This window comes from Sus scrofa, chromosome 6 (genome assembly GCF_000003025.6).
Source record: "Sus scrofa isolate TJ Tabasco breed Duroc chromosome 6, Sscrofa11.1, whole genome shotgun sequence".
NCBI classification, from domain to species: domain Eukaryota; kingdom Metazoa; phylum Chordata; class Mammalia; order Artiodactyla; family Suidae; genus Sus; species Sus scrofa.
Genome location: NC_010448.4, coordinates 141409793 through 141426909, shown reverse-complemented (window position 1 = coordinate 141426909; position 17117 = coordinate 141409793). Strand labels below are relative to the sequence as shown.

The 17117-nt window shown below is 36.6% G+C and overlaps 1 protein-coding gene across 2 annotated transcripts in view; it reads right to left on the bottom strand.

Annotated features, from left to right (window-relative positions):
• Positions 1 to 17117, bottom strand: part of NEGR1 (neuronal growth regulator 1) — an 872018-nt gene that overhangs the window by 225505 nt on the left and 629396 nt on the right. The window lies entirely within an intron of this gene.

Genomic DNA, 17117 nt, shown 5'->3' with positions numbered 1-17117 from the left:
TACATTTATATTTGAAATTAAATTTAATATATTCCTTAGCGTTATTAGATGTGATTTGGAACAAAGCATCTGAAATTAAATAGTTAATTTTAGCATTTCATTTTTATATATTACATAATAGCACATATAGCACTACATAACTCAGCATTAAGATACTATACACATGGGAAGCAGAGTTCTAGAAAAAATTCAAGTAGCATTTGTCTATGGCTTCCACCAATATATGGGAACTCAGAAAGCAATCACAGATAACCTTTAGGCTCACGCCATGTTTGTCAGCTACTGCCACAATACTATGTAACAAATCACCACTTCATCTTGGTGACATATAACAATCAACATTTATTTCTCACTCATGTGTCTACTCTGTCACATCTGTAACATCCATTAATCAAAGCAGACAAGTCTGCTTTGGTCAAGTCTGTCATTAATGGGGCTGGGAAACAATATTCTACTTACATTTGGAAGGGGATGGGAATCAATATTGCCAAGGAAAATCTAGACTCTTACTTGTAGGTAGAATTTTCCAAAGCCATTCAGGCTCAAAATGTCTTCCATACTGAAGCCAAAAAGAGCTCTATGGGTTTGCCTTGAAAAATAAAGTGTCTTATCTTCTGCTAAGAAAATGGAGTGTCTGAAACAAATTAAGGATTTCAGAATGAGGTAATATAAGGACTGAAGCTAATATCTGACTGAAGTTATACCATAGGGAACAGAGCTGCCATGGAAACCAAAAGAATAGCAAGTGCTATGCAAAGCAAGTACTGTGGACAGCTAGCATGTCAGGAAGGTGTTGGAGGGCTCCAGAAAGGCTGATGAGGACCTACCTTAGGAAGACTCCCCTTTTCTGCTACTGAAATGCATTTGAAAATTGGGTGATTTTCCATGTTCATGTGTCATCACTGACAATATTTATTCTTGGGTTATTATCTGTTCTCTTAATCATTTATTTACTCACTACTATTGGCCAAGAATAGATTTAAATGATTCTTGCTTTAGAGGCGCTCAGGGCTCTAGTGGAATTAAAAACTGGACAATAATGTGTCATAATCTTCTATGTTTATTTAAGACCTAGCCCAGTGTCAGGAATGTAGTCGACACCTTAAAATTATCTGTTGAATAAATGAATGTGATGAATGATTATTTCTATAAAATATTGTAATTTTATGATCTTGCTATAATTCACCATCCAGGCTATTTCACCTTGATACAGTTAAATTCCAATGATCGGTTTATTATATTCATGTAATATGTAATTAATACTTAAATATATTTATATTGTATTTCCAAATATTGATATAAGTGCCATTTATTAGTAATACTTTTTTTTTTTTTTTTTTTTTTTTTGTCTTTTAGGGCCACACCCACAGCATATGGAGGTTTCCAAGCTAGGGGTTGAATTAGAGCTATAGCTGCTGGCCTATGCCACAGCTACAGCAATGCAGGATCCGAGCCGTGTCTGCGACCTACACCATAGCTCATGGCAACACCAGATCCTTAACCCACTGAGTAAGGTCAAGGATTGAACCTGTGTTCTCATGGATGCTAGTCAGATTCATTAACTGCTGAGCTACAGTGGGAACTCCAGTAATGCATATTTCCTAAAGAATTTTTTTAGTAAAGAAAAATTTCATCTAAAATATAACCTAAAGCTAAAAATTTCTCTGGAGTTCCTATTGTGGCTCAGTGGTTTAGGAACCTGACACAGTGTCTGTGAGGATGAAGGTTTGATTCCTCCCTCAGTGGGTTAAGGATCTGGTGTTGCTGCAAGCTGCAGCATAGGTCATATATGTGGCTCAGATCTGGTGCTGCATGACTGTGACGTAGACTACAACTGCAGCTCTGATTCAGCCCCTAGCCTGGGAACTTCCAAATGCCACAGGTAAGACCATAAAAAGAAAAAAAAAAATTTCTCTGAAAAAGTTACACATTTCAGGAATAAAGGCCCAGTAAATGAACATGGTTGCTAAGGAAATGAATATTTATTGTGACTAGAAATCTTTGTTATTAGTTGATCTGAAACATATATATGAATCCAAATAATGTATCCATTTTGTGTATAAATTGCAAGATACAATTATAGACCAGGAAGTTGATCTGTGTGTACTGGGCATATAAGAAGCAATTTATGTGTTGTGTATAAGAGACACAGGATCCATGATTTCAGAACAATATTAGAAGCAATATGTCTTGCTTCTGTTATCATTTTATTTAAGCACTTGATTTAGGGATTTCTGCCTGAATTTGATTTTACCATTTTTTTTTTTTAAATGAAAATTCATAGTAGGAGGTGAGTATGACGATAATGTCAAAAGTGTAAAGGCTGGTCAAGATAATGTTCCCCATTGGTTCTATTTTCTTCAGGCTCTTTCCAGTGTGCTGCACTGTGTGCCCCATGGAATAATGGCCCATTATGGTTTTATGTCCTTCTTACTGAAGTAATCCTATGAGGTGATCTAGTAAGAGCATCAGATAAACTATTTCAGTGTGGTTTTATGTGTGTGTGTGTGGTGTGTGTGTATGTTGTGTTTGCTCTGCTTCTTCCAAAATGGAAATAAGCCTGTATTTGGTAACTAAACCAAATGTTTCCAGAGCATTTTAAATGCATAATTCATAAAAACCAAAAATGGCAAAATAATGTACAGACTCTACTGGCATTCATTTAGCTATAGAAAATATGCAAAACACTAGGTAGAACAGGTTTTGTCTTTTAATATTTTAATGAGCTTTGGGACTTTCATGCATATTAGTTATGTTGCCCTAATTACTCATTATAATTCTAATGTGCATTTTATATTTAATTACAATGCTTATAAAGATTTGGTATGGACAGTAAATTATTATAACTAGCATGTGCATAATGATTATGAACTGAATTTATTAACTTTTATACCAGCATTCAGTGTTGGTAACTTTCTGTTTCACCTTGGTGATTAACCACATTGTCTGATAAAACAAATATTTGTGTGGAACTAATTGTAAATGCCAAAAGCAGAGTCTAATTCTTTGCTTTTTGAAAATTTTCATTAAATTTTATTCTTAATTTCCTTAGCTTATCTCATTACTAGACAAGCTCATTTCAAAATATTACAGTATTATTAATTTTCTTAATTATTTAAAAGACTGTAAACTTGTTTAAAACATTTCAACAGGGAGCCCAATGTCAGATGATTAGAAGCTTTCTGCTAGAGTAGGTAAAACTACTTCACTGCTTTTTTGAGATTCAGCTTATTTATATCCTAAACACAAAGATATGCAATTAAAAAAATACTTCTCATATTTTATTAACATTAAGAAGAGCTGGCTTCTATTAATGAGATTTTCTTTTCCCTTTTGGCATAGTGCATTTCCACAAGTCTTAGATATTATTTTTTTGCCAAATTATTCATATTAAAAAATACAAATAGCTCCAGATTCATTTTCCATTCTTGAAATTTGGTACAGTGCTCTGTTATCGAGTGGGCAATCAATACATGTTAATTGATAATTAGAATGGTTAAAAAAGAAACTGTAAAATTTACAATCACTTCCATAGAAAAAACAACCCGAAGTTGAATGTGAATTAGACCATATCTTTGCAGATAAGTCTATATTTTTTCACTCCAGATAGTCTTATTCTTGACCCAAGTAATATTTTTCTTCAGTGAACAAGTGAGGGTATGAAAGACAAAGATTATATAAGAATTATCAAGCAGGTTTTATCTGAAAATTTCCTAAATATGAACATCCATATAGTATAGCATTAAGGATTCGATTAGGATCTTAGCTTATGATTAGTTACTAGTTGTGGGATGCTGGGCAAATATGGTGATATTTAAACATTTTAATTCCTGTCTATGTAATACAGGGGTGATCTAATCTATCTCAAAGGCTCGTTGTGGCAATTCAGTGAGAAGTTGAGCATACGGAAGGCCTAACATACAATAAACATTTGAAAATATGAGGTGCTTTCATACAAGTACTATTGACACCCTGATTCAAAGTGATTATTTGGCAGAGCAATGTAGGCAGCTTAACATTCATCTTCCTCAAATCCTCCAGTATAATCTACCCATTGAGAAATGTGGTATGTGTGTATGTCCACATATAATGTATGCATACATATATTATATATTCATTTATATGTTATAGGTACATAAATATATGCATACATTTGCATAAATATTTCATTTAAAACAACTAACTTGCCATCAGTTGGTCACTTAAGATAGAGATATAGTAATCTTAGATACTATTCCCTTATTTACTATGCACATGAATTCCTAGTTCAATTTTTGCATTATGCTTATGAAAACCATCACCTATAGACTTGTATGATATTTATATATGATATTAAATTATATTATTGAATTCTATGACAGCAGTATCACAGCTTTAATAATAAAGCCATTATACATAACTCATATTACTTTATGCAAATTATAGAAAATATATATAGTTGTATAGTAATTATTATTATAGCATCACTATTAATAATAATGCTATTATCTAATAATGCTATATTACTTAACATAACTGCATAAGTCTTTTAAAGTATTTCTAACAAGATTTAGTTCTAAAAAATTTCTTTGAAATTGAGGTTGTGCCAAGTTGTTTATTAATTGTGGTAATTTATGCACAGCAATATGAGAGTAAATAAAAATATTTTTTGTTTGTTTATTCATTTGTTTGTCATCCATATATTGGCTCTAACATGCCCAATATTACTACTTTGATAACCAAACAGTCTGTATATTTTCTATACTTGAAGTTCCCTGCAGTCAGTGGATGCTATGGGAATTCTTTGTCATCTCTTCAGTAATTGGCTATTACAGTCTCTTGGCAGTCAGAGATCTAATGTTTACACTTCTTAACTTTCACTGAACGATTTCAAAGGCCCATTGCTTATATGGTTGGTAATTATTCTGTGGCGCAAAGTTGAATCTTGTGTAATTATATTGTGGATAGGGTGGACAAGAGGAGTTTGAACCTAAAAATGAAAAAAAAAATAAAACCAGCCCAGTTTACTTTAACAGTCAACAGCTGAACTACAGAAGTTTCAACAAGAATGGACAGTTCTGGGGTAAGAAATTAACTGAATGTGGGAACTGGGGAGCAATGTTCATTTTCATGGAAAGCCAGGGATATGGGAGGGATTTGAATATATTTGGCTCCTCTCTCCCCTCTTGCTCACTCCCACCCAAACAGGGAACAACCGATGTTTGCAGGTGTAGAAGAGGAATGGCTGTATATACACTGACCGCTTCTCTCTTTTCAGGCTTGGGTAACTAGCTCTCAGCAGGACATAAACATTCTGGTCAGTGATTCCAGGGAGGAGTTCTTCAAAAAATAGGCACCCCACGTGGGGAGGCCTGTGTTTTACAGTTTTGTCTGTAACTGGAAGTTAAGTTTACTTCTCCTGAGTACTACAGTCTGGTGCACTGGACCTGAATCCTTGAGGAATAGATAAGGAGAGGGATTTAAGGAGCAAAGTAAGCATTTGGAGATAGAGGTTTTTGGAGGGGCCAGGATGTTTAGGACTTGCAACTACGGGTGCTCTGTAGGTAATTTTTATAGTCTTACGGCTCTTTGAACTGCTCTAAGAATGCGGTTTTAGGTCTTAGGTGTGAGCCTTATGGGATTTTCACACTAGCTTGTGGGTCATTGCCCTGCATCTTTGTCCTGGGAGAATGAATTTTATGATACAGGGGAACAGAACAACTAAATAGAAACGAGCCACTTTAAACAAAAGTGGCCTGAGCAAGCAGGTGGGCCATGCCTGACCTTAAGCAAAGAACAGGTGGGCCCAGTTGGTGGCCTCAGCAAAACACTGCAACAGTAAGCCAGGCCAAGTATGGCAGACATAGGCAGCACAAGGGGGCCCTGGCAGGCACCAGCCAAGCTGGCTTTAATGTGTAGGCTGCTGAAGCTTAACTTGGAACTCCACTGGTAAATGTAACCTGGTAATGTAGATGTGGTGGGAATTTTCCACATTTCTGTTGTGTTTTTCAGCCAGGTCTGTATGATGAAAGCCCAGAACCTTTTAACAGCAAAGATCCTGTGTTTCCAAATAGGTAGAAACTGTAAGTTCAGCTCCCACAAATTTGGTTTCTCTTTTATGATTTGAATTTATATCTGAACTGAACAAGAAGATTCTGAAGGGGCTAACCATGGAAACACAAGGCTTGTCCACACAAGGCTCTGAAGGATCAGTCCTTAGTATTGTGGTGCCAAGTTGGGTCTGGGCTTATTAATGACACAGGCTCAGGAAATAGCTTTTGATTGCTGGGATCCAAACTGTGGCTTTATTCACAGGGAAGTCTTAGATTTTATTAATAAATAAAAAAGATTAAGGACCACTATTATAAAGAGAATAGTCCATCTTCTTGGGTGGAGACAGATAAACAATTCAATAATATTGCTTCATATTCAAACAATAAAAAAGGCAGTTTTTACACTGCCTGGGTAGAAATGAGGAATTAGGCTTGCTCAGAAACTTAAAGAAGACATGGAAAGATACACATTATTTGTTTTGGTCATAACTGAAAAACAATGGATGAATCAACACGGAAAAGAGGAATCCAGACTAATTAAATGGTAAAAGAGGGACGAGTTCTCGATAAAACAGTTGAAATCTTAGTATCCAGTCCAGATGGCTATTAATGGGAACATAGCATAGTAAAAAACCTGAAGATGGTGATACATAGGAAAAAAGAGTACATGGTTTCAACTCTCTCAATCAGGGTATTAGAAAAGGGACAGATGCATTAGTTATTTACTAGCTCAAAACAAAAGGAGCAACTCCATCCCTCCCATAACAAAAATAAGACAAGCTATCACTTTGGCTGAAGGGTGGATCTAATATTGGAGGAGAGACAGAGAGGATGAGAGAGGAGTCAGGAACAAGTTGTAGCAATCAAGGTCCAGGTACAGAAGTAGAGTTATAGTGGTAGAGATGTAAGATAAGAAAGGATCTGGGAGAATTATTTAAGGCAAAATGGATAGGATTGGTTATAGATTGGATGTGAGGGGAGAGGAAGGTGGGGATGTTAAAATTACTCCCAGGTTTTTGGCTAGCACAATTGGATGGATGATCATGACAGTGGAAAATAATGTAAGTAGTTAATGATAGAAGGTGGTTAGGAATCCTAAAATTTATCTGGGGATACACTGAGTTTGAGATATTCTTGAGACATCCAAGAGTCAATAGTTAATGAAAAAATGGATAGAAGCATCTAGAGTCCAGAGGAGAAGCCTGACCAAGGTTACAAATGAGTCACCTGTGCAAAGGTGTTAATTGATGTCATAGGCAGGAGACTGCAGGATTGAGAGAGAGCTTTTAAAAAAACTGGTGTCTCCTATTTTGTTATCATGCGCTTTAAAAATCCTTAGGAGTTCCTACTGTGGCATAGTAGGTTAAGGATCTGGTGTGGCTGGCAGCTGTGGCATAGGTCACAGCTGTGGCTCAGATATGATTCTTGGCCCAGGAATTTCCATATCCTGCGGGTGTGGACCAAAAAAAATCCTCATATTGTCTAAGTCATTCTATTGATACAGCATTTTGATTACCAATAAATATATTAAGTTCTTGCTCTGGGACAAGTAACTCTGTACAAATGCAGAGAATGTTAAAAAAAAAAAAGCAAATGAATAAAGATAAGCTCAATCAAAGACAGAGGTAATTGGTATCTCAAAAGTGCTTTTATTCTTTCTCAGGTACATACAATGATCTGTATTATACAAATATAGATGAATTTTTCATACTTTTAAAATATTTTCTGAATAGAAATTCTTAGGGTGGTAGTGTTATGGTAGCCCTAGAAATAACTAAATATTTTGTTGAAAAATATATTATAGTAAGTTCTGAGAAAGGCTGTCATTGGCCTTGTCAAAAATAAAGTGAGTAAGAAAGGAATAAAAATTTCAAGAGACATTAAGAAAATAATTGCTAACTCTAATTTTTTTCAGGGAAACTAATAATCTGAAAGGTTTCTACGTATATTTTGTTCCTTCCTAAACCATTTCATTTTTATGTCTTTTAGTTTTATCTTATTATCAAAAGAGTGGAAATGTTTTTTGAAAGGCAAAGGTAAATAGATTCCATGTGATGAGAAAAACTGGAAAAGATGGAGAATTACTATCAGGGCAAGATTTATCATGGAATGCTAGATTAAGAACTAGCACTGAATCATTACTGTCAAAAGGGAAGCTTCTCTAGTTTCACAGAGTCCATAAGATTTATCAGATTTGAAAGTTTTCTAAGAGACATTTTCAAACAATATTTTCCAGCTCTACGTGGCATATTTATATTTGATTTTTATAGAATGCCTGTACTATTTTGAGTGGGCTACTGTATTGTCTGCCATTTTTTTAAATTGTTGAAACATCTCATAACTGAATGTTATTCAGTGGAGACTTAAGCAATAACTGTAAAAGGTATGTCTTCCATTTAGCAAGAGCTAGATGATATTTATAAATGTGCTTGGAGCTCTTTAGAGAAATCTTTCTCCGGCAGCCCAAGGTTCTGATTCTATAAGAGCAGCCCAGTCCTTTGAAGTCAGGGAAAGAACTACAGTAAATACAAGTCCTTGTACACATTTTTGTGGGGAATAGGAGTGGGGTGAGTAAGGAAAAACATACTGTATGAAATGTATGGTGTGACGTATACCAACTGATCTGTTCTACATCTCCCTTTTTATGATTGCGAGGACAAAGTCATCTTTAACAATATTCCCCACAGTCATGGGGTCTAGTGATAGAGTGTGTGAATCTCAGCACATACTGTTGATGTGAACTGCTTTGCAATGTTCTCCTTCATGCACAACTGACTAAACAAACCAAACATGCCAGGGGGTATATATTGTTAAGCTCCAAGTTTTTCTTAGAAACACATACTCTTTTTTTTTTTTTTAATCTTTTTAGGGCTGCACCTGTGGCATATGGAAATTCCCAGGCTAGGGGTTGAATTGGAGCTGTAGCTGCTGGCCTGCACCATAGTCACAGCAACACAGGATCCAAGCCACATCTGCGACCTACACACCAGCTCACGGCAATGCAGGATCTCCAACCGCCTGAGCAAGGCCAGGGATTGAATCACATCCTCATGGATACTACTCAGATTCATTTCCGCTGTGCCACAATGGGAAGTCCCTAGAAACACATATTCTTTAAATAACTTATATGTCCTAGAACTTCAGGGCATTTACAGATGAATAAAACAAATTCCTCTCATTTCAAAGAGTTACGCTTTCCCCATATTATTGTTTGATGATTTGTTCAATTATATATGATCACACGGAAGTAGAATATCCTAGCATCACATTGAAGGAGTGCTTAGTTTAACTGAGAGGGGCTTTAGAGTGATTATTTTCTGCAGGTATATAATTTGGTATTATGTAATTCGATTTCTATAGATGGCAAGGTAGTAACAATAAGAGAAGGCTAAATGTTCACTGCTCATAGAAATTACACAAAAATCTATATGAAGCTTTTTATAATGATCTGTAATTATAATCATAATGAAGGTAGAATAAGAAAGCAGTCCCACTGATATTACTATAGTTAATCAAAATTTACTAAGTATATCTTTCTCTAGGAGGGATAGGGGAATCAGAGGAGAAGAAGAAAGGAAAGTAGAAGGGGATGACAGCAGAGAGGAAGAAATAAAAGAATCATCTGAGTAATAGGGTTGGTAGAGACTTACAGAGGTCACTTAACCCATGTTACTGTGTCCAGGAATCATAAAGCCAATCTCTCCTCATTCACAGAGTCTCTAGCCAAATATTATCAGTTCATTATATGATAATTAATGTAAACTAAGCATATAGGATATGTCAGAAACAGCAAAATTCCTTAAAGGCACTCTCTCATTTAACAACCATATGTTCATGCTGTACAGCACTGGGAACTATATCTAGTCACTTATGATGAAGATAATGTGAGAAAAACAATGTATATATGTATGTGTGACTGGATCACTTTGCTGTACAGTAGAAAATTGACAGAACAGGGTAAATCAGCTATAATGGAAAAAAATAAAAGTCATTACAATTAATAAAAAAAGAAACATGTATCTGGTGCTATTTTATCTTCTTAAAGATCAGAAGGCTGAAGTTAGAGAGGTACAATAACTCTCCCAAGTTCACTTAGCTGAAAATTAGATTCAAATCCAGATCTGTCTCACTTGGAAATTCTCCTTATACAGATAAACACATATTATTCCACCAGTGGTTTGGACATGGATATAGCTGCTCAATTCATTTCATCACAAGAGAATATCTTTTTCATCTCAACTAACATACCACCTCTTCCTTGAAGCCCAGTCCTTCCGGAAAGACACCCTCACTCCCTCCCGTGTGTTCTCTTTTTATGGATCCCTTGGGATGGCACATTAGCATGGCAGCGCAGTATAGTTCTGGAGTGGATGTAAATTCTGTAGAAGTCTTTGATCAGGTCCTCTAGCTTCCATGATACTGTCTACTCATTGGTTAAATGGGAATAGCGCCTTCCTTGTACATGTTGCAAAAACTAGATCATGAAAATAAAGCACTAGCAAGTGTCTTATTCAAGAAAGGAACTCAAAAGCAAGAATTTTTCTTTGATGCATGATTTTTCCAAGTAGGATATAAGCTACATGACGATAACAACACCCTCATTCTTTATATTCTCAAAAGTAACCAGAGAATCCAGCACATAGGAGTACAGAATTTAAGAATTTGGCCATTTAAATCTATCCCAATGAATGACAAGATTCGTGACAAAAGCTAACACGGACTGGATATTCTATGCCAGGAACTATTCTAAGCACGTTTCAGGTGCTGACGTATTTAACTTTCACAACCACTCTGTAAGTATTGCTATGATTTCCTTTTCACAACTGAGGCTATGAGTGTAAGATGTCTGAGATCAAATCCTTAAGCATTAATGCCCTATGGATGATAAACCCTTGCATTTAATAACCCTTCATTCTCTCAGAGAGAGCCATTATTAGCATACTGTGACATTTCCCATGTTGCACATGTGGCTAGCTATTAGTATTTTCTGGATCTTTTAAGAATCCTTCTGTTCCCCATATTCAGAATCTTTCACTGAATGATACCAAAGTGTCTAAATGCTGAGGGGAAAAAATGACCTAGCTTTTAACAGCTATACTCATATTTATTTTATCTGTCACAAGGGGAAAGAATAAAATAAAGACACAATGAGTGAGAATAAACCCATATCCCAAATTCACACCCTCACACCACAGCTAAAGCCTGTGCAGGTACCACTGTGTTAAAGAAAACACCCATTCATTTTCTCTGCCACATGTGCCAGTGCTCAGAGTACTGTGGGAGTAAACAGATAAACAGACCATCTTTGCATGGAATGCCTTTGTATATTGGGAACGAATATAGGTGCGGGAGAAAAGAAACAGGGCACAAAGCAGGTTCCCCATCAACTGGGTGAGTTTACGCTCTATGATTTTCATCAGCAAAAAAAAGGTTGCAATTACTGAGCATTTTCACAATTCTTCAGTGTGCAGTTACAAAGAATTGGCTCAACAAAGTCCCTTTTCATAACAAAGGTTCATGCTCCTATTTCTTTTGTTGCTGCTTTTGCTGAAGACATTTTGTCAATATTTTCTCAGTCTCTACGTGTCTGGTGATATGTGGGTTAGTGTGTATAATGGTCTGGTAGGATGGCAGAAGAATGCGAGTGCATGTGTGTGTGTGTGTGTGTGTGTGTGTGTGTGTGTACTTGCGCAGAAGTTGAAAAGGTGAGACACTGTCCTCAGACATTATTGTATTAAAAGCTTTTCTCAGAGCAAATATTGCACTGCTGGTGAAGGGGGAAATCAGAGTCACCAACCATTACTCAGTTGTGTTTGGGCTCCAGGCATTTGTGGGCTGCCAAGTACTGTCATGTGGGCCCAACAAGTTGTATTATTAATGCACCTGAGTACCAGAGGCAGCATGAATGGAGATATACATTTCATCTACAATGTCTTTGTGATGTATTAGTAGACGAGTGAAGGAAGGCATGGGAGAATGCAGAACCAATCAGGACCCTCCAAGGAGAAAAACTAGGTCACTTGTCTTAGTACACATCTCATCTCAGTCCTAAATTTGCTACTCTTTTTGCAAACAAACATCCATGGGTCAAAGCAGAACTGCTCTGCTTCTTTTTTGGAATGGTCTGGTTCCAGATTTACATATTACCTGCCTTCCCAAGTCATACTTTCATTACCACAATTATGGGGCTACTATAGATCCTCTGTTATTATTCCTTAAGTGTAAGTAATGTTTATAATGTGGAAGAACTTCTGTTCGGTCAAGTTTCTAGTATGGGTTACCTTGTGCTAATTTATGTGTTAAAAGCAGTTCAATGTAGGAGTCTCTCTTGGCTGATTTGTGGCTGCACTGCTATCACAATGAGAGTGAAAACCTTGGCTGTGAAGGGAGCTGGGTGGTGTGCAAAATTTGGCTCTGGAGCAACTAACCTTCCTGAACATGGAGCTCCCTTGGAACTGAAATAATGCTCTTGGCTTCAAAAGATACAGCAGAGGAGAAGATGTTTCAAAGTGTCAAACTGAATTATCCCCCTTTACACCCTTCTCCAGGCTCCTGTAGTGATTCAAGCCAGGGAAACAACATAAATGGAGTATCTGGCTCCTATTAATGGTAGGAAGTTCCTCTCTTAACAAAAGTGATGGAGTCTGATGAGTAGATGGTAAAGTTTCAGTCTTTGGAAGTGAATATTCCCACCAATCTAAATTTATCCCAAGGAGACAAGCACTTGAAAAATAAACTTCTTCATTAATAATTCAGTATTGACTAGAGGAAATTATTTCAATAACTGAATACATAAGAGCTGAAATATTCAATCTCAGATCGGAAAATTAAGAAGTCATTTATTATTTACTAAAAATTGAGAGAGCTTCTGCCTAGAACACAATGTCTAACCACTTGGAGTGACCAGAGAGCTGCTTTATTAATAGATTGAAACAAATAGGTGAAAACAGACCATATTCTCATCTTTTTAGTATTCCTGATACTTAAGAGTGACTGACAGACACACATTTAAAAAACTCAATGGATACTTATGGGATGGATGAATGACTTTTCACTCTTGGACAGTTAACCAAAACTTCTGATACAAAGAAACTCCTCCAAAATCTTTGCAGAAAACCAGCTGCTAATTCTGCTGGTGTTGATTTTGCAGAACCTACACAACAAAGTATGTAAATCCACTAACTCAGATTGTGTTTCTGAGGACACTGCTCATTACGACTGTATAATAAATGGGAGTGCACAAGTCACCATTAGCACAGAACAGATTGTTTGGGTAGCAAAGACAGCAGCTGTCACAGCTTGACAGCTTTCTTGTTAGTGAATCAGCTTTACTGACAGCGTATTTGATTGAAAACCACTGTTCACTGACAGTGTGTTATAGCTGATATACATATGTATCTCATGAAAAATAAGACAGTTGCTGAATACCCATGAAAGGTTGAGAAGCTGCAGCTCTATGAACTATACTAAAAAAAATGAATTTCTTATAAAGAAGGTCTGTTATTGTATAAAAATATTTTGGTTACAGTAAAACACATACCAACAAAAGTGCATGTGAAAGCATGACAGGTGACCCAAAGGAAGGTTTTCTGTGCATTGTTTAAATTAGTCTTCCTGTTGTAGGAATTTTATTTGCAACCAAATGAGGCCAATGTGAAAACAGAACCTTTGAGAGAAGCACATTCATTCTACTTCTTAAGTCTTGGGACTGTCAGGAATGAACGTCAGGGATGGGAGGAGGTCCCCTCTCAGGTTTGAACTTGAGGTAGAAGAACCATGAGCCGAGTGAGGATGACATCAGTAAGTGGAAATGGTCATGTATAATGCAGGCGAGTGTGGTGTGCGCTACCTAGCATAGACTTGACAATGTACTTCAATGCTGAGAAGCTTCTGTTTCAGCAGTACAGGGCCTCTGCATGAGCAGATATGTGGGGATAAGAATAGTTCAGATACTCTGGGGTTATTTGAAAAGTGACAAGAATGACATCTCCCTGGAACAGGAAGCACCAGATTCACTCACTTGGACTTTTCTGCAAGCTTCACTAATTTATGTTCCCTAAGCTCTTCCTGAGAATGATCCATATGCTTGGGGCCTTAGGAAGTACAGTGAGTTAATGCATTTACCTGAGAGCTTTGTCCAAGTTCTCATTTGTCATCATCACATAACTTGGCAGAGTTTCTGGCCTCTACACAAATGAGGGACAGGATCAGAATAATCAGCATGCCTGTTGGTCAGGAGAGCAGTGCAGCTACACTCAGACATTGATTAGGGTAGGATGGCAGAGCTGTGCCTCTCACTACTGGCAAACAAAACCCAATTCTTCTTGATGCAGGTGCTGCTAATAATGAGAGGAAACATGGCTGGAAAATAAGTGCTTGAACCAATGGTGAAATGTCTAAATCACAGAATAAAGATAAAATATAAAGTTGGTCACGCTAAAAAAAAAAAAAAAAAAGGAGGAAGGACAGTGAGGTGTTAATTTGGTGATGTGATAAAGAAAAGAGAGAGAAGGGAGAAAGAGACTGAGAAAGAAAACAGAGAAGAAGAAAAATTAAGAATGAAAGAGATCATCTGTGTATAAATAAAATATTTTTTAAATGGTTATGAGTCACAAATCAATTAGGGAAGCAGATTTTTTTGTTGCTTTAATTTGTTCATTCATTCATTCCCCATATTAATTAGAACTAATAAAGTGCCTTGTTCTTGCTTCAGAATCTAGTATGTGGTAGGAAAGCTATAAATGTTTATTATAGCTTAAAGTAGGCAATTTATAAATATCTCTTCTATAAAAGATGACTGTGTTTCTCCCTCGTTCTTTTGATAGTTTCTTTTTTTCTGAGAGCCTATAGCAGCAGAAGTCCTAGGCAGATAGATAGTCACTGTTTTATCTAGGACTGGGCTTGTGAGTATCACTGGGACTTTTAGGCAGAGCTAAATATACTCATGAGTGAATAAGGAAAGTTAAGAATAAATAAGAAAAGGAAAAGAGACCAGAAAAAGGAGTAAAACCATGAATTTGATGTTGCAAATCCTTTCAAATGGAAACAGTTGCTATTCTGTTTTGGGCAACCAGGTCAGTCTCTTCCATAGTGTAACATAAGGTGCTATAAAACCACAGATACCCTCAAATATTTGCTCTTACCTTTCTCTGACCTGACCTGAAGTTTCCCTAATTCTCTCCATGATGTTAGGCTTGTCAACAAGTCTATAGAATACATTTGCCAAAGTACATTAATGCAACTTTGGGAGCAAGAGACCTTATGTTTCAGGTAACATGTCTTTTGAGTGATGATGGTGGTATTGATAATAGATTGTAGGAGTATCTTAGGCCAGAAAAAATGGATCATTAGAAAACATGGTTAAATTTGGGAATATGTTGTAAAGTCAAGCATCAAAGGTTGCATTGGATACATATTTCATTGACTTTTCAAGTGAATTAGACTAAAGTTACCTAAAAAACTATATCAGCCTGTTACGTTGTCTCAAAATTCTTCAGACCCTGCCCTTAGGAAGCAGGATAGGTAGAGGAGAGAATCAGCATTCAGAAAAGAGAAGGGAGAATATTGTCGTTCTTAAAACTGCCATTATTCTTTCATGATCCAAACACAAATGTACACGCATATGGGTGGCTGGTGCAATTTATAAACTCCAAGCTTCTTCAAATTCTGGCTCAGAAATAGGGTAATTTTCCTAAATCCAATCCAGACTCATTTAGTGGTAAACAGAATGCCTTCAGGACTGGTATTTGATATGATTTGGAATCATAAACAGTCAATAGAAATCATTAATTATCTTTCTTCATGGATTTTGCAAAAATGGAATCAAATTGAAATGAACAATAAACAATTGATGGCAGTTTTTATTACTTACAGAAAATATGATATGTTTCCTGTGGCAAAACAATAATCTGCCATAGGGAAGCGAACACAGGGTAATGGAGAATTCTTTTCTTGCCCAGTTTTTAGCTCCCTCCACACAGCTGACAGTGCCAGAGACCCTAGCAAACCCAGGGAGCTCTACTTTTCACTGGGAGCAAAAGCCAAAACCACTACAATGGCCCTCATGGTCACATATGTTGACCCTTGTGACTCTGAATGCCTCTTCTCTTCTTTGATTGAATTCATTCCTTTCCAGTTGCACTGATTTCCTCTCCAGGCTCCTAGTTTTTGCCAGGGCTGGAGTGCTCTTCTCTAGATAGCCTCCTGGCTCACTTGCTTCAAGCCCCTGCACAAATGTCACCATCTCAACAAGACCTACACGGAGAGCTCCATCTAACATACACTTTCCAACACCCAATTTCTCCTTCCCTTTTCCATTTTTAAAATTTCTCCATAGTGCTATTACTTTCTAATATAGAATTTACTTTCGTTGTTGTTTTGTTTTTAATGCCAGTGGCTTGTTTGTCTTTGGCTCAAGTGAAAGCTTCATAAAGCCAGGTTCTAATTTATCTGCTCTTGTATTCCAAGAATCTAAGACAGTGTCTGGCATGTACTAATTACTCAATAAATAGTTGTTGAATGAATATAATAGGTGTGAGATCTTGGGAAAAGTACTTGAAATATATGCCTTAATGTCTACATCTTTTAATGGAAACACTCTGCATTGTGGTGAGGATTAAGTGGGAGAGGTGCCAAAGTGCTTACAATCAAGTGTGGTACAACATTTGTAAAGTAAACAGCCTTATTACTAACATTAAAAGGGTCTTCTGCATTCTCTTGTGTTACTTCCCATACCAGGTGATCCTTTTCTAGGGGCTTTTCTAACTTCTCTATTCTGGTGTCTGTTCAGATATTGTAAATGAAAGATTCAGAAGTCTACTAGAAAGAACTAATTTCTCCCCTCACACAACTTTTCCTCTTCAGTCATTTTCCTACTGGCTTTTCCTACCTACCAGCTGTTCTCATACCATTTATACACTTATTCAACTCTATATCTTAATACAATTTTTCTACCTTGACAAGCTATATTAAGACATTTTCTTACGCACCCCACCCTTCAAACTCAAATTAGGAACCAACTCATGTAGTAAGTCAGGTTTGCATCATGCCCTTTCAGCACTGCTTTTTTTTCAATTCTAGCAGAAA